This window comes from Marmota flaviventris, chromosome 20 (genome assembly GCF_047511675.1).
Source record: "Marmota flaviventris isolate mMarFla1 chromosome 20, mMarFla1.hap1, whole genome shotgun sequence".
NCBI classification, from domain to species: domain Eukaryota; kingdom Metazoa; phylum Chordata; class Mammalia; order Rodentia; family Sciuridae; genus Marmota; species Marmota flaviventris.
Genome location: NC_092517.1, coordinates 11,931,262 through 11,958,328, shown reverse-complemented (window position 1 = coordinate 11,958,328; position 27,067 = coordinate 11,931,262).

Below are 27,067 nucleotides of genomic sequence, written 5' to 3'. Positions count from 1 at the left end.
TTCCAAAGCTGGAGAGACCTACCAAGTTTTAGGGAGGACAATATTTTCTCTCTATGTGTTCTTTAGTTTTCTTATTTGTGAAATGGAGACTGGATATTATAAATTCAAAATCCATTCCAACTTGGACCTCTTATTACTCCTTCTGAGCCTGATGTTTTAGTTCCTTTATAGTTAGGACACCCTTGAATCCTTACGATTTCACTTTCTAGTTAGAAATAAGTATCTAATGGGAAAATGGCCCTTTAGGGTTCATTTTTATCATGGTTGTTTCTTTCTATCAACCACATAAATCCAGAGGTTTGGTATCTTCTCTTACCAACTTAAGTAGCTCCTCCTCCCAGTACTAACAGTGATAACCTTTGTGGCCATGGCCATGCAGTAATATTTACTGAGAATAACATAAATAGTTTCTGGTCAAACAAACCATGAATTTGAAAGTCATTATTAAATATTAAGCTCATCTTTTGGGAAATGTCCAGCACATTGCAGTCACTCAATAAATATTTGTTGTCTAAATCCATGAATATGTTCATGCAAGTGTGGGACAAAGTTCAGTACATAACAAACAAGACACCTATTCCTATGGGAGTGACAGTGAAAAAAGTCTGTTTCTGGAACAGTCTCTTTTGCTTTGTAAAAGGACATATATTTTATACTTCTGGATGCAGTGAGGATGAGAACCCTTACTGAAGTAACCACAAGAAATGCTTCTGTTGAGAGAAGAACAGGCTTTGTGTATATGTGTGTTGGAGAAGGTGAGAAATGGGAGGTTAAAGAAAGTTAAAATTAGTTTGACTGAAAAGGCTGTAAAGAAAGAAAAAAGGAAAAAAAAATGCTGGCATGGAGGTGAGTTACAGTAGCAGAAACAGAATAAAAATGTAGATGGTTGAATGAAGTTTGGTCATGTGCTGTCTAAGGGAGACTGTCTTAGGTACTAGCTCTCCATGAATTAGTCAGTGAAATACCAATTTCTCTTCAATAGAATGTGGAGTTAGTTTTTCTGACAGGGCAAAAGAGGAGTTTGTCATCTTGGTTGTAGATGCTAACAGTGCTATTTGCTCCAGGCAGTCCCATGGAAGCCAAGCTCATTCTACCTTTTATATCAGTTCTTCTGCTTTTTAACTCATTTCAACTGGGAAATAAAAAGTATTAAATAATCTTCCTCCCCTAGTCCCACAACATACACACAAATTTCGACATACCATAATACTAAACCAAAGCATCCCTTGAGGAGCAATGCTACTCACAGAAAACAAGCAGAAGTTCCAGACCAAATTTACTGAATATCAAACAAACACTAAGGAAAATGAGGTGGGGGGGGTGGTTAGAGGAGACTTATCCAAACGGAGAATATGCATTGGGCTTTGCAATTATACTGTATTTTAGTCTTCTTTGTATGGGTCAACCCAACACTTGAGTTCTCTGACTTGGAGTCTGAATACTGTTCTGAAAAAGGAATGAACAGTTGGTACATTTTGAAAATCAGACTTATGCTAAAAGAAAGAATTGTAATAAATATTTAAGAATACTACATTTAAGCATACATAGAGCTGCTGAAATATAAATAAAATAATTACAATAAAGTCAAGTCCATTGAATATTTGCTAGACAAAAGTAAACTTAGTTAAGAATTCTGAATCATTTAAACACATCTAAAATGGAACTGATGGTGTTTTCTTCAAGATAAAAATATTGATTTAAATTCCATGCATACGTGATTATGTCAAAATGAACCCAATTGTTATGTATAAATATAATGCACTAATAAAGCATAAGAAAAATTTGATAATCAAAGAGAATTTGACTCCATCTAAAATTGGACAGGTAAATTTTGCTTGCAACCTATCGATTTTAAGAAAAAGAATCTTTTGGCTGACTTTGTTAGCTTTGTTACCATTTATATGAGCTTAAATCAAGTCAGATTTTTTTGAGAAATAAGATGTAGTTTAGTCTTCTAGCAAATCAGACCACAGCACTATAATTATCTCAAATTAATGGTATCCCACTACTCTTATTCATTCATCAAAATATTTATCAGCATACTATAGTAACACAGCCACATCAATGTTTATAGCAGTTCAATTCACAATAGCTAAACTATGGAAGCAAACTGAATGCCCTTCAATAGATGAATGGATAAAGAAACTGTGGTATATTACTCAGCATTAAAAGGGAATAAATTTATGGCATTTGCAGGTAAATTGATGGAGCTGGAGAATATCATGCTAAGCAAAGTAAGCCAATCCCCAAAACCCAAAACCTGAATGTTCTCTCTGATAAGTGGATACTGATCCATAATGAGGGAGGGCATGGGAAAAATGAAAGAATTTTGATTGGGCAAAGGTGAGGGAGGGGAGGAGAGGGGAGGGATATGGGGCTAGCAGAGATGGTGGAATATGATGGACATTATTACCCTAGGTACATGTATGACTGCACATATGGTGTGATACTACATCACGTACAGAGAAATGAAAGTTGTGCTGCAACTGTGAACAATGAATCAAAATGCATTCTGATGTCATATGTACCTAATTAAAATAAACAAATAAGTTAAAAAATTTAAACAACTGCTATTGGCCAGGCATTTTGTTAAAGCTCTGAGTCTACATGAATGAATAAAATAGAATTGTCTTGAACTCATCAGCTAGCAGGCTAGCTAGATTTTCAAAAATCTAACAAATAAATAGAGAAATCTAACAAATATCATTTCAACTCAGGATTCCAGACATTATTCCTGCTACTGGGAATATAATCAATCGTTAATAAAATTTGAATGTCCTACTCCCATGAACTTACAGCAAAAAGGGTTTGTGTTAGAATATAAACATATTTAACATGGCAGCAGAAATGAAAATTGAAAATAATTTGCCTCCATGTAGAAACTATTCTTCAAAAACTGCCACTATTGCTATAGTAGCCATGCAATTTAACAGAAAAGATTTTCATTGAGATCTCTTTTTTGACTTTAACTCTATTTGTGCAATTAGGTAAATAATGCAACCTATCTAGGGTCACATTTTCTTTCTTTTTTTTATATGGACCTAATTTTATTTTATTTATTTATTGTTGGTTGTTCAAAACATTACATGTTTCTTGATATATCATATTTCACACTTTGATTCAAGTGGGTTATGAACTCCCATTTTTACCCCATATACAGATTGCAGAATCACATCAGTTACACATCCATTGATTTACATATTGCCATACTAGTGTCTGTTGTGTTCTGCTGCCTTTCCTATCCTCTACTATCCCCACTCCCCTCTCCTCCCCTCCCCTCTTCTCTCTCTACCCCCTCTACTGTCATTCATTTCTCCCCCTTGTATGATTTTTCCCTTTCCCCTAACTTCCTCTTGTATGTACTTTTGTATAACCCTGAGGGTCTCCTTCCATTTCCATGCAATTTCCCTTCTCCTCCCTGTCCCTCCCACCTCTCATCCCTGTTTAATGTTAATCTTCTTCTCCTGCTCTTCGTCCCTACTCTGTTCTTAGTTACTCTCCTTATATCAAAGAACACATTTGGCATTTGTTTTTTAGGGATTGGCTAGCTTCACTTAGCATAATCTGCTCTAATGCCATCCATTTCCCTGCAAATTCTATGATTTTGTCATTTTTAATGCAGAGTAATACTCCATTGTGTATAAATGCCACATTTTTTTTTTATCCATTCGTCTATTGAAGGGCATCTAGGTTGGTTCCACAGTCTTGCTATTGCGAATTGTGCTGCTATGAACATCGATGTAGCAGTGTCCCTGTAGCATGCTCTTTTTAGGTCTTTAGGGAATAGACGAGAAGGGGAATAGCTGGGTCAAATGGTGGCTCCATTCCCAGCTTTCCAAGAAATCTCCATAATGCTTTCCAAATTGGCTGCACCAATTTGCAGTCCCACCAGCAATGTACAAGTGTACCCTTTTCCCCACATCCTCGCCAGCACTTGTTGTTGTTTGACTTCATAATGGCTGCCAATCTTACTGGAGTGAGATGGTATCTTAGGGTGGTTTTGATTTGCATTTCTCTGACTGCTAGAGATGGTGAGCATTTTTTCATGTACTTGTTGATTGACTGTATGTCCTCCTCTGAGAAGTGTCTGTTCAGGTCCTTGGCCCATTTGTTGATTGGGTTGTTTGTTATCTTATTGTCTTAATTTTTTGAGTTCTTTGTATACTCTGGATATTAGGGCTCTATCTGAAGTGTGAGGAGTAAAGATTTGTTCCCAGGATGTAGGCTCCCTATTTACCTCTCTTATTGTTTCTTGTGCTGAGAAAAAACTTTTTAGTTTGAGTAAGTCCCATTTGTTGATTCTAGTTATTAACTTTTGTGCTAAGGGTGTCCTATTGAGGAATTTGGAGCCCGACCCCACCGAATGTAGATCGTAGCCAACTTTTTCTTCTATCAGACGGCGAGTCTCTGATTTGATATCAAGCTCCTTGATCCATTTTGAATTAACTTTTGTGCATGGCGAGAGAAAGGGATTAGGTTTCATTTTGTTGCATATGGATTTCCAGTTTTCCCAGCACCATTTGTTGCAGATGCTATCCTTCCTCCATTGCATGCTTTTAGCCCCTTTATCAAATATAAGATAGTTGTAGTTTTGTGGATTGGTTTCTGTGTCCTCTATTCTGTACCATTGGTCCACCCGCCTGTTTTGGTACCAGTACCATGCTGTTTTTGTTACTATTGCTCTGTAGTATAGTTTGAAGTCTGGTATCGCTATACCCCCTGATTCACACTTCCTGGTTAGCATTGTTTTTGCTATTCTGGGTCTTTTATTTTTCCATATGAATTTCATGATTGCTTTCTCTATTTCTACAAGAAATGCCTTTGGGATTTTGATTGGCATTGCATTAAACCTATAGAGAACTTTTGGTAATATTGCCATTTTGATGATGTTAGTTCTGCCTATCCATGAACAGGGTATATTTTTCCATCTTCTAAGATCTTCTTCTATTTCTCTCTTTAGGGTTCTGAAGTTTTCATTGTATAAGTCTTTCACCTCTTTTGTTAGGTTGATTCCCAAGTGTTTTATTTTTTTTTGAGGATATTGTGAATGGAGTGGTTGTCCTCATTTCCATTTCAGAGGATTTGTCGCTGATACACAGGAATGCCTTTGATTTATGCGTGTTGATTTTATATCCTGCCACTTTGCTGAATTCATTTATTAGCTCTAATAGTTTCTTTGTAGACCCTTTTGGGTCTGCTAGGTATAGAATCATGTCAACTGCAAATAGTGATAATTTAAGTTCTTCTTTTCCTATTTTTATGCCTTTAATTTCTTTCGTCTGTCTAATTGCTCTGGCCAGTGTTTCGAGAACTATGTTGAACAGAAGTGGAGAGAGAGGGCATCCCTGTCTTGTTCCAGATTTTAGAGGGAATGCCTTCAATTTTTCTCCATTCAGAATGATGCTAGCCTGAGGCTTAGCATAGATTGCTTTTACAATATTGAGGTATGTTCCTGTTATCCCTAGTTTTTCTAGAGTTTTGAACATAAAGGGATGCTGTACTTTGTCGAATGCTTTTTCCGCATCTATCGAGATGATCATATGGTTCTTATTTTTAAGTCTATTGATGTGGTGAATAACATTTATTGATTTCCGTATATTGAACCAGCCTTGCATCCCAGGGATGAATCCTACTTGATCATGGTGCACAGTTTTTTTGATATGTTTTTGTATCCGATTCGCCAGAATTTTATTGAGGATTTTTGCATCTAGGTTCATTAGAGATATTGGTCTGTAGTTTTCTTTCTTTGAAGTGTCTTTGTCTGGTTTAGGTATCAGGGTGATGTTGGCCTCGTAGAATGAATTTGGAAGTTCTCCCTCTTTTTCTATTTCCTGAAATAGCTTGAAAGTATTGGTATTAGTTCCTCTTTAAAGGTTTTGTAAAACTCTGCTGTATACCCATCCGGTCCTGGGCTTTTCTTAGTTGGTAGTCTTTTGATGGTTTCTTCTATTTCCTCAATTGATATTGGTCTGTTTAGGTTGTCTATATCCTCCTGACTCAATCTGGGCAGATCATATGACTTAAGAAATTTATCGATGCCTTCATTATCTTCTAATTTATTGGAGTATAAGGATTCAAAATAATTTTTGATTATCTTCTGTATTTCTGAAGTGTCTGTTGTGATATTGCCTTTTTATCCCGTATGCTAGTAATTTGAGTTCTCTCTCTTCTTCTCTTCGCTAGCATGGCTAAGGGTCTGTTGATTTTGTTTATTTTTTCAAAGAACCAACTTTTAGTTTTGTCAATTTTTTCAATTGTTTCTTTTGTTTCGATTTCATTAATTTCAGCTCTGATTTTAATTATTTCTTGCCTTCTACTTCTTTTGCTGTTGTTTTGCTCTTCTTTTTCTAGGATTTTGAGATGAAGTATGAGATCATTTATTTGTTGGTTTTTTCTTTTTTTAAGGAATGAACTCCAAGCAATGAATTTTCCTCTTAGAACTGCTTTCAATGTGTCCCATAGATTCCGATATGTTGTGTCTGTGTTTTCATTTATCTCTAAGAATTTTTTAATTTCCTCCTTGATGTCTTCTATAACCCATTGATCATTCAGTAACCTATTGTTCACTCTCCAAGTGATGTATGCTTTTTCCTTCCTTCTTTTATCGTTGATTTTCAGTTTCATTCCATTATGATCAGATAAGATGCATGGTATTATCTCTACTCCTTTATATTGTCTAAGAGTTGCCCTGTGATATAATATATGATCTATTTTTGAGAAGGATCCATGTGCTGCTGAGAGAAAAGTGTAACTGCTTGATGTTGGGTGGTATATTCTATATATGTCAATTAAGTCTAGGTTATTAATTGTGTTATTGAGTTCTATAGTTTCCTTATTCAACTTTTGTTTGGAAGATCTGTCCAGTGGCGAGAGAGGTGTGTTGAAGTCTCCCATGATTATTGTATGGTGGTCTATTAGACTCTTGAACTTGAGAAGAGTTTGTTTGATGAACATAGCTGCACCATTGTTTGGGGCATATATATTTATGATTGTTATGTCTTGTTGGTGTATGGTTCCCGTAAGCAGTATGTAGTGTCCCTCTTTATCCCTTTTGATTAACTTTGGCTTGAAATCTATTTTATTTGATATGAGTATGGACACTCCTGCTTGTTTCCGAAGTCCATATGAGTGATATGATTTTTCCCAACCTTTCACCTTCAGCCTATGTATGTCTTTTCCTATCAAATGCGTCTCCTGTAGGCAGCATATTGTTGGGTCTTGTTTTGTGATCCATTCTACTAGCCTGTGTCTCTTGATTGGTGAGTTTAAGCCATTGACATTTAGGGTTATTATTGAGATATGGGTTGTTCTTCCAGCCATATTTGTTTATTTATGTTACTAAGCATGGTTTGTTTTCCTCTTTGATTATTTTTCCCCCCTTTACTGTCCTACCTCCCACTGTTGGTTTTCATTGTTATTTTCCATTTCCTCTTCCTGTAATGTTTTGCCAAGGATGTTTTGAAGAGATGGTTTTCTAGCTGCAAATTCTTTTAACTTTTGTTTATCGTGGAAGGTTTTAATTTCATCTTCCATCCTGAAGCTTAATTTCACTGGATACACAATTCTTGGTTGGAACCCATTTTCTTTCAGTGTTTGAAATATGTTATTCCAGGATCTTCTAGCTTTCAGAGTCTGTGTTGAAAGATCAGCTGTTATCCTGATTGGCTTACCCCTAAATGTAATGTGCTTCCTTTCTCTTGTAGCTTTTAAAATTCTCTCCTTATTCTGTATGTTGGGCATCTTCATTATAATGTGTCTAGGTGTGGATCTCTTATGATTTTGCACATTCGGCGTCCTGTAGGCTTCTAGGATTTGGGATTCTGTCTCATTCTTCAACTCTGGGAAGTTTTCTCATATTATTTCATTGAATAGATTGCTCATTCCTTTGTTTTGGAGTTCTATACCTTCCTGTATCCCAATGACTCTTAAGTTTGGTCTCTTAATGTTATCCCATATTTCTTGGATGTTCTGCTCATGGTTTCTTAACAGTCTTGCTGAGCTGTCGATGTTCTTTTCAAGTTGAAATACTTTGTCTTCATTGTCTGATGTTCTATCTTCTAAGTGTTCTACTCTGCTGGTAGTATTCTCCATTGAGTTTTAAGTTGGTTTATTGCTTCCTGCATTTCTAGGATTTCTGTTTGTTTGTTTTTTATAACCTCTATCTCCCTGTATAGTTGATCCTTTGCTTCCTGGATTTGTTTGTGTAATTCATTGTCGAAGTGATCTTTCATTGTCTGATTTTGCTGCCTAATGTCTTCCTTGATACTCCAGATCATCTGAAGCATGTATATCCTGAATTCTTTATCTGACATTCCATCTGCTGCAGCTGTTACCTCTTCTAAAGTTGAGTTGAACTGCATTGCTTGTGGCCCTTTCTTTCCTTGTCTTTTCATACTGCTTGCGTTTCTTTCTGCTTGGTGAAACTGTTGTGTTTTTGAAATGTTTTTTTCCCCTATATATTTATATTGCTCTTGTATAGTTGAAAAGTCTCCCTCGCAGGGTCGGGCGGCGGTCTGCCTACCTTGCAGGCGCGGATGGCACCTTGTCCTGCCCCTCCTACCACGCCCGCGGACCGCTGGGCCTGATCTGCAGGTTGCTCGCAGGTCGGCCCACCCTGCGGGTACGGGTGGTGGTTCCGCTCCGCCCCCACTCCAATTGGGGTCACGTGACCACCACATCGGCGTGGCCTGATCCGGGCGCGGGCGAAGGCTCTGCTCTGCCCCTACTCCAGTTGGGGTGACGTGTGTACCACGCTGGCAGGCCGCTGGGCCTGACCCGCCAGTCTGTCGCAGGTCTGCTTACCTTGCAGGCGCGGGTGGCGGCTCCGCTCCGCCCCCTCTCCAATTGGGGTCATGCAACCACCACGCCGGCGAGCCGCTGGGCCTGCTCCAGGCGCGGGCGGCGGCCCGGCTCCTCCCCTCTGGCTCGAAGACAAAGTGAGAGAGACTCGGGTGTCTGTGACTCACCCTCCCTACCAGGAGACCAACTGTTTCTTTCGCCGCTGGTATTGATGAAGTTCTCTCCTCCGCCGCTTTCTGATGACATCAGATCTCTGCCATGTTGGTATCCTATGCGAATGGCAGCATTTCGTTCCCTTTGCCCAGTGACCAAAGCAACGGGTGAGTCCTGACCGGCCCTCACAGGCCCCGTCTCAGTCCTGTTGCCACTGCCCACAAAGGCTCGGTTGGTATTTACCTCCACAGTACTCAGCAGGACCCGGACCGAGAAGCCGTTTCCGTGGGCTCCTGAGCCCTGGGCCAGAGCAGTTCCGGGAGCCGGAACTCGGCCGCTCCATGCTTGGTGTATGCTCTGATAAGAGCAGGCTCCAAGAAGCAGTTTCCGCGGGTTATTTAGCACTGAGCCTGATTAATTTGTCTGCAAGCCGCAGGCGAATGGCAGCCTGAAATTACCTGTTCTATGGCTGAATGAGCTGCGGTCAGTCGAAAACAGGGATGGTGACGTCAGCTCTCCAAGATGGTGGCCGCTGGCCTCCTCTGTGGTCTGACCGGTGTGGAGAACCGAATTGGACCACTTCCTTCCCCCGTCTCCAACCCAGAATTCAGCACTGAGTACGGTGCTTGCACGGCTGGCAGAAACTGCAGCGCTGTATCCCTGCGTCGCTATCTCTTCGTTTCCCAGTGCGCGCTGCAGACTCTAGCCACGGGTCGATTTGCTGAATAAGCCGTGTTACCCTCCGTGCGACAAATCTCTCGTGTTTGAGTCCCCATAGCCGATCCTCGTGCGATGGAAATCCTTCCTCCAGGTTCCGGAGCACCCCACTATTGCTGGGAATTCCTAACAAGGTAGACTTTAGCTGTCCTGACTCGTCATTCTCCCACTCAGTGACGCGGCACACGGGGGCAATGCACTCCCCTCGCCGCCATCTTGATCCTCTGGGTCACATTTTCTTTATGTCTTTTATCCATCAAGTGAAAGGGTGGGCCAAATATTCTCTAAAATCTCTCTAGCACCAAAAGTCTATTTTCAGAAACAATAGTCTTCATTCAATTCAGTAATATGTGTTGGGGTAATTTTAAACAGTAAGGGTTTAAAAAAAGGTAGGGGTTGGGAACATGTACAACAGTAAAATGCATATTTTTTTGAGGAACATTGTTAATCAATGAAAGATATATCTGAGGCTGAGATAGTCATTATGACTGTTTATCAAGTGTTCCCAATTTTAGTTATTCTGGACCTATAGTAGGATTGCTCTTGTAATATTTTAAGACTCATCCTTACCTTGGACCACAGACCTGCAAATGATTTGCTTAGACCTGTATATAACATGCAAGGAAGAATCTTTATAAGCTGGAGCACAATTCACTTTTCCTTACGTGTGCCAAGGTGATAATGATATTCAAAAGAGCATAGCATCCATCAACCTGTGTCTTTGGTAATGGGAAGCAAGTATTCCTGCTGACCCAAGATGGACATATAGCATGAGAAAGACCTTGTTTTCAGCCACAGATAGTTAAAGACCTTATTTTAATACAGCAGAACCATACCCATCCTGACTGATTTGGAGGCTATATTAGCAAATTGTATTACCAATATATCTATTCTGGTCTTCACTTTTATCTGTGTGTAAAGAAAAAGTTTGACTCCTACTACTCTATGGCTATTACAAAAGAAGAATACAAGAATTAAGGAATAAATGAAATATTAAATACTGTGAGATCAAATGTCTATAGTTTGTTAGAGATTTATCAAGCATCTTAAACTGAAAAGTGTATGTTCTTTTATCTTTCATTCTCAAATTGAATTTGGCTGTCTATAGTAAATTTTATGAGCAGCATTATTTAACATACAAACTCAAAAGGTGTGTATCATGGTTGTAAAAGCTTAGCAGAGATTTACAGTGGATGCTCAACCCAGCAATCCTGTTTTGATCTCCTTCTCCTGCCAAGAAGGCTGCCGGAGTGTCTTTATAGTATTTTTCATTCCAAGTAGAGATCTTTCTGTGTCTAATAATCCCAAGGTCCCTCAGCCTCAGAGTTGCCTTGATTATCTTCCAAAAGTTTCCTCACCATTTACAAATGCCAAGTGTATATCAGGCTGACTCATGGAGAACCTGACTGCGAATACACCACCCACCCAGAACATGTGGAACTACAACTCCAAGCTGGATGCTCCCACACATCAAATCCCAGTTTACAAAATCCAACAACAAAATCCTACAACACCTGCCCATGATAATATTATGACTGAGCTCACATTGATCAAGGGCTGACCCCAGCACTATAAAAAGGCTGTATTCTGTGATATTTTAATGACAGATCGTGAAGCCAAGGAAGGTAGGAATGAAAAGAACCATGGATGGTCACAAAGAACCAGCTTTTTCTTTCTTTCTTTTTTTTTTGTTTTAATTAGTTACACATGACAGTACAATGATCTTCCAATGCCAATGTTCAGGCCCAAGACACACCTGGTGAACCTGTGCAAAAAGAAATAACGATCCCATTCATCAGTCTTTACTAATAATTCATAAACTCTAAACTACATTACTGATCATCTATCTTTTAATGCCAGCTTTATTTCTGCTGGTAAATAACAATCCCTTTAATTACAGAAATAAATCTGCTGGGCCACCACCATGAACTTGAGAGTGATAAAAAACTTTAATAAAGTCCCAGAAATGGAGAACTCAATTACATGCCACTTCTTTGTCCTCGAAACCATTTTATTTTAGTTTTTAAAAGACCCTCTGAACTTCCCAAACATGGCTGCCCACTGTGGATAATTGTGAATTCTACCTATTAGTAGTTTCTCCTTTTGAGTTCACTGTCACAACTATTTAGTTTCTTATAGTCTTAGGTTCTTTCTTAGGCAGCCTGAACTCTTACCTATACTGTATATTCTTTTCTCTTCACTGCTGTCATTTTTTTCTCCTTTTTTGCTATGATCTTCTCGTCCTAGAAAAGGTAATTTCACACATACTGAATTACTGCAATTTAGGTCAGAGAGACCAGGCACCATGAAAATAAGTTCTTTATTTAGGAAAAAAAAATTCTGGTCTGTCTCTCCTGTTAAGCTTGTGAGAGTCTCACCTTCCCTTGTATTATGGATATTGCAAAAAAGATATTTTTAAAGCACCCTTTTAAAAAGACCTGAGAGGTACCAAATATGTTAGTGTCTTTCTGGAAAATGCTGCTCAGGATAAGGAAGACCATGTTATGGGAAATAAGTGGATCTGATTTGGTGCTTTCTCGTAGCATTATTGGCAATCTTTCTGGGGCTTCATTCAGATCAGACAAGATCTATTTTTGTTTTGGTACCAGGGATTGAAACCAGGAGCACTTAACCTCTGAGCCACATTCCTCACTCATTTTTATTTTAAGACAGGATCTTACTAAATTGCTTAGGACCTGGCTAAATCCCTGAGGCTGGCTTTGAACTTGTGATCCTCCTGTCTCAGCCTCCCAAAACACTGGGATTACAGGCATGCACCACTGTGTCCAGCAAGACATGATCAATTTTTGTGCTAAAGTTAAGGATAAGGTTAGTGTACTATGATTCTGGGTTTTGGCAGTTTGTGAGGGTTTAAGGGATTATTTTGACAGGTATAATTTCATTTTGCATTTGTTAACAAGTATTCATTTATTATTTGTGGGAGGGTATGTCTATTTGCTTATGTACTAATGAATACTTTCCCAAGAGCTTTGCAAAAGCCATATTGCTTCAGCAAAGACAAGAGCATTATTGCATCAATTGAAGAAACTAAAGATATTGAGAGTTTAGACAACATGACCAAGACTACATAGCTCATAAGTGCTACTGCCAGCACTAAATCCAAAAAGTGAGACAGTGGAACATTCCAAATCTGTTATTCCTTTTTTTCTCCACTTCCTCTATCCCTTGGTTTCAAATGAATAAATAGAGTGAATGTGTCCAAGCTATTTCCCTGAGCAAACTGCCCCTCCAGATGCTGTGGAACATAAACAGGGGGATGAAAAAAAAACAACTCATAAGGCAAGTTATGGCACAGATAGTCTTGTTTAGTTAGAAGCCTCTAAAGAGAGAAGCATAAAATAAACAGAAAGCCATTTTTCTTCTTCCTGACTGTCAACCTGGTCTAGATAAATGTTTATTCTTTACCTTGGAGGGACAGGCCACCAAATAAAGGATGAGATAGTTTTCTAGATTTTACCTTTTTTTGCCATATTTTAGTCATAGGTTTCTATCAGATGACTAAGACCCTATTGAGGGCTTTATAGCATGCACCAAGAATTCCTTGAGGAGGAAAATGAAGAAGATAGAGATATGCACAAAGAAAATGTAAAGAGCAAAAGAAATCCTGAATTAAACTCCAATGACTGTAGCCAGAGAGAAGGTGATGCTGGTGACTTGATGATTTGATGTGCATCTAGCACAAGCTGAGGATCTGGATTCCAAGCTTGGGAATAATTCTGGCACTGGACTTGTTAAAGTTGAATGTAAAAACCCCTTTCCCTAAATGGCAGTTTTTAATCCCTAAGTGGGTGGCAAAGCCCTGTACCTGGTCCCAGGGATTCAGAGTGGAAAACAACTTACTCATGGCCTTACCATCAAGGAGCTCCACATCTAAACATGGATACACAACATAACAATCTAATTATAGGTGCTGATTAGGACTGTGAAAAGATGGTAGTATGTAATGAGGACCTAGTGAGAATAAGGAAACTCTACATGAGTTTCCTGGATCAATCTCTTAATTATGGCCACAGCTCTATCTGGATTTTTTTTTTTTTTGCTCTTATATGGTCACCTTCACATACCAACAACACAATTATTGGTCATTCCCATCAAGACAGGACTCATTTTTTTAAATATTTATTTTTTTATAATAAATATAAAGACATAATATCTTTATTTATTTATTTTTATGTGGTGCTGAGGATCGAACCCAAGGCCTCACATGTGCTAAGCGAGTGCTCTACCACTGAGCCACAACCCCAGCCCCAAGACAGTACTCATTTTGAAGAGTATATTATTATGTCATATTATTGGTCTATTGTAAGGGCTTGCTATATCTGCGATCGCTAGCATCAATATTGAAAGTCTTGTGCCCAGCCTGCTTCAGATATCTTAATATGAGGGTCTGAATGATGCCAATTAAAGCACATATTTACTTTTTAATTCCAATTTTGTTATTTAGTTATAAATAACAGAACAAATTAACTTTCTAATGATAAAGCAAAATTCATTTGAAAATTATTTCATAATGCACAAGGTCATTGACTACTGAGATTCTGAATTCAGATATTACATTTGAAATCCTTCATAGAGAATCTGAAGCTAAATCAAGAATATTCTAAGTATTTTTAAAAGGCAATGATAACACTACTATTTCCCAATCCTATACCATTAATAATCAAGTAAGGGTAAATTTCATCATATTCTAAAAGTATATTTTCCCACAAACCCACTTAGCTAATTATTTATTTATTATAGCCAGTAAGCTAAGAGGAGATGCATAGTTATTGGTCATTCCCACCAGGACAGCAAGCACATGGATTCAGTCAGAAGACCCAGGAATGATACTACCCTCTCAGTCATTTTTGACACTCAGAAGCCTGAGAGCTAAATCCCTGTATATGTGACTTTATTTTCTTTAACCAAAAACTTAGAAAATGATGGTAAGAAAGTAACAGAGAAGGAAAATGTATTTTCTTCTAACTTCAATCATAACTGTGTAAATATCTTCCATTCTAGAAGAACATAGGACATACCTGCTATCAGTGAAATAGTCAAGAGTGACATGATCGGCAGCGTATTTTGGTTCTATTCTGAACTTTGATGAGTTTCTATATACTAACTATATTAGACCAACTGTTTTCTTCATTTTTTAAAAAAATAAAAATAATTATTGATGATATAGAAATTTACAATCTGTAATTGATCCTAAGTCATGAAGTTCAAGTCATAACTTTTCTCTGTACATTTTTTATGATATTAAGGGTACACAACTAAAATTTTGATGGGCAATAATATATTAGGTTGCAATGGGCAAAGAATCATGACAATGACTTCTGAAATTAGCCATCACGTTGGTGGTCTTTCCCATAGAGTGAGCTGAATCAGAAATTACAGTTTGATGCTTGCTACAGCATTAGATAGGGACACTAAATCTTTTAAATTTATGATTCGATGTTCAACATTCTTGTTGATTATTTTAATCACATCACACACAGAAGTACTTCAGTCATCCAATATCTCCCAGGAGGCACAGCCTCAATTGCTGTCTCTAATCTTTTTAGAGCACCTCTTCTGCTACTGTTCATTAATTAAACATGGTTCTGCTGATGTTTCTTTTGGCTGCTGTTCCCCCCCAAAAGCTGTCGTTCTATTATTTCCTTTATCCCACTATACTGGTTCATCATCAATTATTTTCCTCTTCCAGAACTCTTTCCCTCTCTTATAATATTCTTTGATGACTTGATAAATCATTACAATCAAATCCTGGCTCATTTCTTCAAATTGCTACTCTCAAAGGCAGGACCAAGCCTTCTGTGTGATCATTTCTTTAGTCCCCAAAGGAGATTAAGACTCCAGTATCAACTGTAGGGAGACAAAAGCAAATGCCCATCTGAAAGAGTATAAGTTCAACCCAAGAGACAAGCTCCATACCAAAAATCATTGTCAGTCAGGAAGGGCACAAAGAAGGGTAACAATGACGATTTACTTGTCTCTTTTCTTTTTTTTAAAAATTATTTGTCTGTTTTCATCCAGTGAATTTATTCACTCAATGAGCAAGTATTTATTAAGTAACGATATTGTAGCAGACATTATGCTGGACAGGTGGGCCAAGGAGAAATGGCATTTTGGGCAAATTATTTTTTCAAAAATGGTCACAACCAACATATTCTTCACATAACAAAATTTTGACACTTAATCTATAGGGAGATGATGTCCACGTTCTTTTCTATTGAATATAAATGGATTTATAATGACAGAGCTGATGCTGTAAAGTTAGATCAAAAAGGTCACATTTCCTGCCTCATTCTTCTGGGACATTCTTTCAGGAGCCAAAAGCTATTATTTAGATAGTCTGAGTGCCCTGAGGCCATCATGCTGTAAGAAGCCCAAAAAGCAGCTGGCAGGAAATGAGACCCCCAGTTTTGACTCAGTAAACTACCAACAGCCAACACTACCAACTCAGCATCCATGCCAGTGAGCCATCTTGAAAGTGTATCCCCAGCCCTCTGTCAAGATGAACCAGCCTGAAGTATGGGATAGAGAAGAGCCCCAGTTTTAGATTCAGATTATTGTGTTTTTAGTCACTATGATTTAGAGGGATTTCTTATCAAAAATAGACTTGTAAACCAATGGTACAGAATACAGGACACAGAGACAAACCCCATAATTACAGTTATCTTAGACAATGGTGCCAAAAACAGACATTGGAGTAAAGATAGCCTCTTCAACAAATGGTGCTAGGAAAACTGAAAATCTATATGCAATAAAATGAAATTAAACCCCTGTCTCTCACCATGCACAAAACTCAACTCAAAGTGGATCAAGGACCTAGGAATTAAACCAGAGACACTGTGAATATTAGGAAAAAATGTAGGCCCAAATCTCCATCATGTCTGATTAGGCCTCAACTTCCTTAATAAGACTCCTACAGAACAAGAATTTAAATCAATAATCAATAAAAAAGCTTCTTCTCAGCAAAAGAAACAATCAGTGAAGTGAATAGAGAGCCTACAGAATGGGAGCAAATTTTTACCACATGCAAGTCAGATAGAGCATTCATCTCAAGGATATATAAAAAACTTAAAAATCTTAACACCAAAAAAAACAAATAACCCATTCAATAAATGGGCCAAGGACATGAACAGACACGTCTCAGAAGATGATATACAATCAATCAACAGATGTATGAAAAAATGTTCATCATCTCTAGCAATTAGAGAAATGGAAATCAAAACTACTCAAAGATTTCATCTCTCTCCACTCAAAATGGCAGCTATTAAGAATACAAACAACAATAAGTGTTGGCAAGGATGTGGAAGAAAAGGCACACTCATACCCTGCTTGTGGAACTGCAAATTGGTGTAGCCAAACTGGAAAGCAGTATAGAGATTCCTTGGAAAACTGGGAATGGAACCACCATTTGACCCAGTTACTCCACTCCTTGGTTTATATCCAAAGGACTTAAAAACAGCATACTACAGTAATGCAGTCACATCGATGTTTATAGCAGCACAATTCACAATAGCTAAATTGTGGAACCAACCCAGATACCCTTCAGTAGATGAATGGATCAAGAAAATGTGGTATATATACACACAATGGAATATTACTCAGCAATAAAAGAGAATAAAACCATGGCACTTGCAGGTACATGGATGGATTTGGAGAATATCATGCTAAGCAAAGTAAGCCAATCCCCAAAAAACAAAGGTCAAGTGTTTTCTCTGATATAAGGATGCTGATTCATAATGGGGATTGAGGGGGCAGTGTGGGAGGAATAGACAAACTTTAGATAGGGCAAAGGGGAGAGAGGGAAGGGAGAGGCATGGGGGTAGGAAAGATGGTGGAATGAGACAGACATCATTACCCTAAGTACATGTTTGAAAACACAAATAATGTTACTATACTTTGTGTACAATCAGAGACATGAAAAATGGTGCTCTATTTGTGTAATATGAATTGAATTGTATTTTGCTGTCATATATAACAAATTAGAATAAAATTTAAAAAATAGATAATCAATACAGCTCAAACCTCAATGCATCTACAGCCTAGAAGATAAAAAAAAGTGTTACATATTTGTACATATATTATATATTGCAATATATGCAATGGTCTCCTAAGTTCATTATGTCTGAATTAGTGGATGAAAAAAATACTCAGAAAGTTCCACTTCCAAATGAAATAACACCTTTCTGTGAATTAGGAAGAAGTGCCATATTCATGAACTTCACCACCACCTTCTGGAACACAGGAAAGGTGAGTCTAGGATGTCTGTGAGCTTGCTTCTTCCCCATGAGCTATATGTGTGGTGCAGTTCTAACCCAAGGTAAAAAATTTGTATTCAAAAAGCCCCATAAACCCATACAGAAAGCCCAGGAAACAAGGACTAGAACCTCAGAAAATAATCTCAACATACTTGTTGAAACTTAATACCATTCCATGCTGGGAGGTATTTCTTTTTTTAGCTTCTAAGTTTCAATAGCAATAATGATGATGCACCAGGTCCAGAGAGCATGGCACCTTGTGGTCAGTGTAGATGCAGAGCAGTGTTGGGATGCCAAAATCAATCTTTTGGGTCCTTTTGGTCCTCAGAGATAACATATGTGTGACCTCCTCTTCATGTGAATCACAAGGTAAGGGAAACAGGAAGCTGAAAGTCCTTTTGCAAGAGAGCAAAATGAACTCTACTTGTTATACCCTAGTCCTTGGAATGTGATACATATATACAGAGGAATGCTGAGTCAAGTACAGAAGGAAGATGATCTACCTCTGCTACCCTAATTCTGCACTTTTTTTTAATGGGTGAAAGAGGAGGGAGGTATTAAGTTCATTGCCAAGCAAATTTACTCAGTGCAATTCTCCCCTCTGAGCTCTCACAAATGGAAGGCAGCTCTCTGCCCCAGTTTCTCTGCTCCATTTAGATGTCATCACATCAAAGTCACTTTTGTGTGTGTGTTCAGGAATGCTCATGTTTTCTCCCCTTTGCAATCTACTGACTACTCTCTATTATAATTTTCCTGGACTTCCTGGGTTGTTCTATTTTACTCTTTCCCCAGCAATGACTTTAGAGAAAGGATTTGGTGTCTGCAGGATTCAGTTTATACCCTCCTTTTCTTACTTTATATTCCCACCAAGTTGTCCATGCAATGAGTCATTTCCCTTACTACCCAACATGATAAAATTAAAGTTTCCTTCTTTTGGAGGAAAGAAAGAGCCTTAATAAATAGAAACAGTTATTGACACATAGAAATTGCTATTGTTATCAAATCAATTTGAGACTTTATAGAGATTTAAACATATTCCCTGCTCATAATCACAAGAATTATATTGTATTCCTATTGAATCTTCTTACAGGAGTCCTGGCCTCTCTTCTCATTATGCAAAAAATATACACTTATGTTATTACTAACACTTTAGTCTACTCCTGGAATTTATACTTATGACACTTTCTGCTGTGTGACTCCCTGGGATCACTCTTAGCCCTATCTTTATGAACCCTTATGAATATCAACATTTTCTGTCTGTCATACAATAGTGATAAACAAGCAATTTGGAAGCCCCTTCTAAGACAACTTGTTCTCCCAGGGTTTTACAATCACCTTGTTCACATTAAACTTTGGATATCATCCAATTTCCACCAAATGAATATGAAAGAATACTGAACTGTTGCCTGTTGGATTTCTTCTTCTTCTCTGATTCCTTTTGTTTTTGTTTTTTTGTCCCTCCTTTGTTCTTTGACAACAGGATCTAATGATCATACTCTCTCTCTCCTCTGTTTCCATGGCTAGTAACCCTGGGGTCGCTTTTGACTCAGACTGTTTCTTTGAGATGCATATTAGTCAGACAGTTAGAATTCATGTAAATACAGATTGGTACAGAGATGTATAGAAAATTAGAATGATGGTCACACGCTCTCTGGGATCTTTGGTTTCTTTGGTTGCTTTCAGTCTGCATCACTGAACAGGAAGAAACATTAGTTTTCCTGCTCATTTCTAATCTCTATTGGTGCATGGATTGCTTGAAATCTTCTTATAAGCTCTGAGTGTACAAATCTTTTTTCATTTACACCTGTCATGCACCATTATAAAAATTTCCTATCATGTGCACAGTCTGTATATTCTGTGGCCTTGTTTCCTTTCTTCCTCTCTACCTCATTTATCCTTCTCTTCTCCTTCCTCCCTTTGTTTCTTCTATTTTTGTTAGCCATTGATTAAGTACATTTTCTAAACCAGGTATGTTCTAGATATTGGAAATAGCTTTCAAAGAAAGAAAGGGGAGAGAGAGAGAGAGAGAGAGAGAGAGAGAGAGAGAGAGAGAGAGAAAGAGAGAAAGAGAGAGAGAGAGGATTCCTGGTTATTACATTATTACATTTCAGGAAAATCAGGAAGTGGGGGCCCAGAAGGATTTTTAAACAGGATAACTACTGATAGTGGTACTTTCTCTAACAGGTAATGTAATAGAAAATGGTTTGGCAGGTACTGTGGTCAGAGGAGATTTCTAAGTTTAGCTAAAACTATTATAAGAAGTGAGCCATATATGCAAGGCTTCAGAAGAACATGTCAAACAAAAGAAACAGCATATGCCATGATGTCAGGAAAACTTGGCTTGGCTTGATAAAAAGCCAGAAAGAATGCAAAAAAAAAAAAAGTTAAAGCCAACATGAGAGCAAAAATAATGTCCTGTGTTTCACCTATGGTACCAATAGTTAAACAAATGAAATAAGAAAAATAGTGCTTCAAAGAGGATTCCAATGGTGCACTTTTTGTATACATTTCTTTAAACAATACAGGATGGAATCAGATTAACCCATTAAATAATCAAACTAAACATCAATGAGACTGTAATCAGTGTAGTATACCTGGTGCTATTATGTTATCCCAGTCCATCTCTCCAAATGATTTTCCAGGAGAAAATAGTTTTAAATAATTCTAAAGAAGCATAGTTGTCATTATATAACTATACTGAAATGTATGAATTAGGAGGTAGAAATACATGTACATACAGGCCAAGAAACAGATGTAACATTATTTAGAAACATGGTATTCCATGACCAAATGTCACTCACTTTAACCCAAAGTTACCTTGAATCTTAAAAAAATCTCCCCTTAATGGGGTAAAAACATGTGTAGTGGGGACTTGAAAGTCTGATGACATCCTTCTGTTAGTCAAAAGTCAAGAGATGAAACTGGACTGCACTCTAAAAACTTCCCAGGACCCCCAATAAAACTGCAGAGCAGGAGGGTTTCTGACTCTCTCTTCTCTGAGTGGACCTACTCTCTCTCTTGAGGGTGTCCCCATTTCCTCTTTCCTATCCATTCTTATACACTCATGCTTTCTATTCTGTGCAACATGTATGAAATCTTTCCAGTATGATCACAAGAACCAGTACCTGAGGACCACTGTGACTGCCTCAGCTCTGTGGTAAACTCTTGCTTGGTAACATTACTAAAATGAACAAAATGAATGATAGTCATACAGTCAAATAAATTGTGACATGTTGATATAATATGAGAAAGGCCCAAGTCACCAGGGCTGAGAATGTAGCTCAGTGGTAGAGCATTTGCCCAGCATGCATGAGGCTCTGGGCTTAATATCAAACACACAACACACATACACACACACACACACACACACACACACACACACTAATGGGCCCTAGGCATGCTACACAAAAGAACATGAATGAACACTATAAATGAAGAGTTGAGTGAAGAAAGAGAGATATAAAAGAATTTATAGTGCTATGAGTCAATGTATTTCAACTTTAAAAAAATGGACCAAAATCCAGCAAGTTTGGATGCATACTAATGTAGTAAAACTATAAGGAAAAGTGAGATAACCATGGCCATAAGAAGAGCAGCAGGAAAGTGGGAAGAAAGGGAGCTGGCATCCAGCTCTGCTGGTTAGCTATTTTGGGAAACAAGTAATTACCAGTTTCTTGACCTGGGTAGCATTACAATTGCATTGTCCCTTCCTCCATATCTATTTATCTCTCTCTCTCTCTCTCTCCCCTTCTCTGTGCTCATGTGTGTGTGTATGTGTGCATATGTGTGTTATAAACCACTAATCTATATATCTTTTATCATGGATATATAGATAAATATTAAATTTCACAATTAAAAATGGCTAAAAATTTGCACTAACATAATTCTTGACCCATACCATATATTTCACATATTGAAAAGGATGTTATTATTAGCTTTGAAAAGACATTTCTCCTCATCTATAAAGGGGAGAATTATTGTTTTCTAAGTGCCCTTATAGCTCAAAGGGTGAAAGATACAATGTTTTAAGAATTAGTTTAACCCCCAAGTAAACTCATTTACTTTGGGCTCAGTTCCTTCTGTGTGTTTAACATGAAATTCAGATGTCTTTTCATCCAAACTAAAATTTGGAAATAATACTAGTTAATAAATAAAAACAATTTGCCCACCCTAGAGCAGTTCAGATCCTTCTATGTATGACATACTCCATAGCAACTGAATTTCTGTTTTGCCCTTCTTTCTCTGTATATAGCATATGCATTGATTGCAACACTTTGAATTAAGTCTGGTTTCCTACAAATCTAACAAGTCTATTCTTACCTTGGGTACCAATGAACCCTTGGAATACATAGTATGTGCACATAGTAGGCAGTTGAAAGCGGTTATAATCCTACTAACTGCAGCCACACTATCAAAACAACGCATGCATGACCTTCCTAAGTTAGAGTGCTATTGATTGTTGGAACTACATTCAATTTTTCATTGACATGTTTTGTCAGCAGAGGTCTGGAGAAGTTTTGTTCCATGTGGTTGATAACAACAAAGATTCTGCCATTCATCACATTTTTCCCCAGGTAAAGAGATCATTCATATCCAGTTGGCAGAGAGACAAAAAAGGTGACACAGGACAAATCACACAGGAAGATTGTGTAGGTCAGGCCTGGGAATGGTAAACCTCACTTCTGCCCACATGTTACTGAAGCAAATCCAATACTTTGGCATTTCAGATGGGGGGTTGAGCAATCCAATCCTTATCTGACGTGGGGAGCTCCTTGTAGCACCAGGACCTGCTGGATTTGTCTCCCATGAAACTGTGGTGGACAGGGGCCTCCCTCCACTGGGAGACTATTCAACTTATTTATTCATATAGCCTCTCGACACTCCCACCAGCAAGATGGTAAGCAGGTGAAAGCAAAGAGATGAGATTGAAGTTGGAGTTTTGAAGAGACTTTACTTCTCTCCTTTGCAAAGCATTTCCTTTAGTGTGATCACTGTAGGTTTCTGCTTTGTGTTTTAAGAAATTAGAGAATGAACAAAAATTTTTGGTTTTTTGCTCAGCTGTGAGGAATTAAATACATGGTAAACTAAGGAAGATTTACCAAAGCCCTTTATAAAACACACACACACACACACACACACATACATACACACGGTGGGTGAGAGAGAGAGAAAAAAAACACTTGCTCAGAATTTTTGAGACAATGTCTTAAAACATTCAACATTCAAGATAAAGAGCAGCTCTGCTAGAAGATGAATGGTCATTCTTACACAGTTCTGGGTGAAATTTGAAATCACAACTTTGATTCCTTTGATACGTATCAACAAAGGAATATTTCCAAGACCCTCTCTTTCATATAAAAATCTTAATTTGTGAAAGTAAACATTAAATGGGGGCTGCATTTTCAGACTATTCCTGAAATATCTTGTCTCTGCACTATCTTATTTAAAGTCAGCTGCAGATATGGTGGCCATTCAAGAAAGGGGATCTTAAAAATTCCAACATCCTAATAGACTATCCCAAAGTGCTGCTGATCACCAAGAACTGGAAACTGTAGAATTCTGCTTCTGTGATTCCAAATTAGAGCTCTCAGCACCTTTGGCATAACCCACATATAAAACAGTGTCACGGCACCAGGCGATTTAAACATGACAAATAGGAACAGGTAATGTGGTTTAGAACCAAATTGCTGAAGTCCTGAAGATTAAACAGAATTAATGAATTTTATGCTGCATTCTTTACAAATGAGCCAACAAATATGCAGCAAAATCCTGAGCTACAGACTTGAAATAAAGAGCTTAATGTAATTCAGTGCTTATTGGTTGCCTAGAAACTAACTTACAAGCGAGTGGGGAAGGGAGTACTCAAAAACATAAAGGGTTCATAGGTTTAATTAGGAAATTATTAACTCTGAACTGCTTAGGAATGTGATATATATGCTCTGAAGTGTTCTCCTATTGCAGGAGCTCCTTTGTCTATCAGAGGGCAAGGTCAGAGGGCAGAGAGCAGAGACTGCTGTAGAAAAACTGGGCAGCGGTACAAGCTCTGGGCAATCACAGCTCATACCATCCCCATTCAAACCCTTATAGTCTTGCAACTCCAGATCATCACAACTTGTTGAAAAACTGCTTCTGCAAGTAAACCCTGCTTATTTGCTTTTCCTTAATTATCTTCTAGAAACATAGTCTAGGACTCAATTATCACATGAGCCAGTTCACCAGTCTCTTTCTATCACTAAGGATATTTTTAAAAGACTACTTTAGGCAGCTAGGCTGTGGGATGAAAATCAGAGAGAGGGTCCTTTGATCAATTTTATAGTAGCAAAAATTTTGGAATGGGCTTCCAAAAGTCTTTTGGAAGAGAAGGGACTAGTTTTTAATTGCAAACCATGTTATGTTAAATGGTCTGACTTAACACTTACATCAGACCTCCACTATTAATTCAGCTTCTTGTCCTTATTCAGAAGAGGTTATAATGCTCAGGAGGCAATTCACCAGGTAACATTCCAGCATTTCCTCTAAAACTATTAAGAAAATGATCCTCTCCATTTTAGCATAGTGCATCCCCAGGAGATACTGTGTGTTAGCATCTTGGCTTGAAAGAGTTGCTTAGGGAGGACATATTTTATCCTAATTATTTTTGACAGGAATTAGGTCAGATTAATTAGTTTAAAATTCAGCTGAACAACAACGTCTTTGCAAATTACTTCGGGGCGCATACATAATTCATCTACAATAGCAAAAAAAGAAAAAATATGCTAGAGGAGAATGCTACCCAATTCTGACCCCTTGGATGGGCCATTCATAAATAGAGGACTTTTTATTTCCTAAAAAGGGGAATAGAGGACAGAGAGTATCTGAAGCATTCTACCAAGTATGAGGACAAACATTTATTTATATAAATACACATTTTACATTGAGTTATGTTTCTGAGTATCCGTATTTAAACATTTAAGGATGCTTTTAAAATAGTTTAGAATATAATCCTGGGTAAATCAGAGGAAGACAGTCAATGGTAAAGAATGGAGGTTTTATTGATTTTTCCATATTTTTATTGACACATTATAATTATACATAATAGTGGGATTCAATGTTACATGCACATAAGAATATGGGTTTTTAGAAAAGGCATTTTTGCAGTTCTGCCCTTACAAGCTTTGTGACCCTGGGTAATGCATATTACCTCTCTAAGTTTCAGAGTTTGATTTTTTAATGTTATTATTAAACCAATATCAGCATTTAGCACCCAGTTTATGGCTTGTTATAAGAATTACATGAGATAATATGCTGCATAAACCACAGGGCTCGAAAGAGAATATGTAATATGTATTAGCTATTATCATTTCTATGGTAGTACAGAAAACTAAATGAATACTTGTCATACTGCCTTTACACTTTCAAACTTTCCTCCAAATATTTCCAGAATGAATTACCCATTTGGGTTAGCTTAATTAAAAAGCCCCTGATAAATTTAGGTTCAATTTTCTATAGCCAAAGAAAAAAGGTGGATTAAAATATTTCACTATATTAAATATCCAGTGACTTCAAGCAAAAACCAAGACTGCCTAGGAGTAATTGGGAAAACAGGAAATACAGTGTAAATATGCATTTCCGTTCTATTGTCCTAATATAAGAGAAGCTCTCAGCCAGGTGCAGTAGCACACACCTGTAATCCCAGCGACTCAGGAGGCTGAGGCAGAAGGATTACAAGTTTGAGTCCAGCCTCAGCAATTTAGTGAGGCCCTAAGAAACTTAGTGAAACCCTGTCTCAAAATAAAAAAATAAAAAGGATTGGGAATGTAGTTCATTAGTAAAGCACCCCTAGTTTCAATCCCTAATACCAAAAAAAAAAAAAAAAAGAGCATTTCAAAATCTTTGATTTATCATGAAAAGCCCTAATAAAGATTGTTTGTGTGTGGTGAACTAAAGGTCTCACACATGTGAAGCACTCCAAGCTAAAGTCCCAAATTGAACATTTTTATGTGGAATCTCCTGATATGTAGATGCTCACACACACACACACACACACACACACACACACACACACACACACCTTGAGACAGACAAGGATGCACATTGGCCTCTGTTCATTAAGAATTATAGGTTAAATTATGTGTGGATTTAGCAGTCTATCATCAAGCATTTAGATGCATGTAAACTAAAGACTAGTTTTGCTGACATATCAACCTAGTTCCAGCCTCTGGCAGGAAAGACCACTTAGATTTTCTTTGCAAACACTAGAATATATTTACAGCTGCAAAATTAGATGGACTAGGAAGGCGATAAAAACTGATGACACTGAAGGAAATTGTAGAAATATTTTCCACATATGGACCCAAGCTGAAAATACAACTTGTAACACTCTGCATCTGTGCTAACTATTCTGTTGCTTAACATACATGTGAACATGATTGTTGCTACTTCGATTTACACATCTCCCTGACAAAATAATTGGATACTGAAGAAAACCTATAGCCCCAGTAGGAGGTAAAATGGGAATCTGGATGGTGCCAATCATATTTGGCCAAAAAAAGGTGTTTTTATTATCTGCCAGAACTGTATATGTGAACTCTATGAAGAGCTGTCCGGTGTGGTTGATGAGACAATTCTTCCCCCTGAACAGCTGATTTCCATGTTAGAGGTGTTCTGGGGATAGTTTCCTTTTAAAGTTATAAAATACCTTCATTAAAATATACAACTTAATGATTGGTATTAAACAATGAATTCCAAACATCTATATAAGGGGGCAGGGACTATGGAGAAAAAAGCCTGTGCATTTAATCTACAGGGATAACGTTTTAAAGTAGGCTTTGTGTCAGGGCAACATTTAGGCATTAAAGTGAAAACAGGAAGTAAGCATGTGTTGGCTGGGCTGGGAAGGAAAATGCCACTATTGTGAATTGTGGACTAGCTCAATGTAGTAATAGATTTAGGCCATTTTTGATCTTGTCTCTTCAGAGCGACAAAACCTTACAAGAAGCCAGGTGTGGAAGGGTACACCTGTAATCCCAGTGGCTGGGAAGGCTGAGGCAAGAGGATCGAGTTCAAAGCCTACCTCAGCCACTAAGGGAGGTCCTAAGCAACTCAGTGAGATCTTGTCTCTAAATAAAATATGAAAAAGGGCCGGG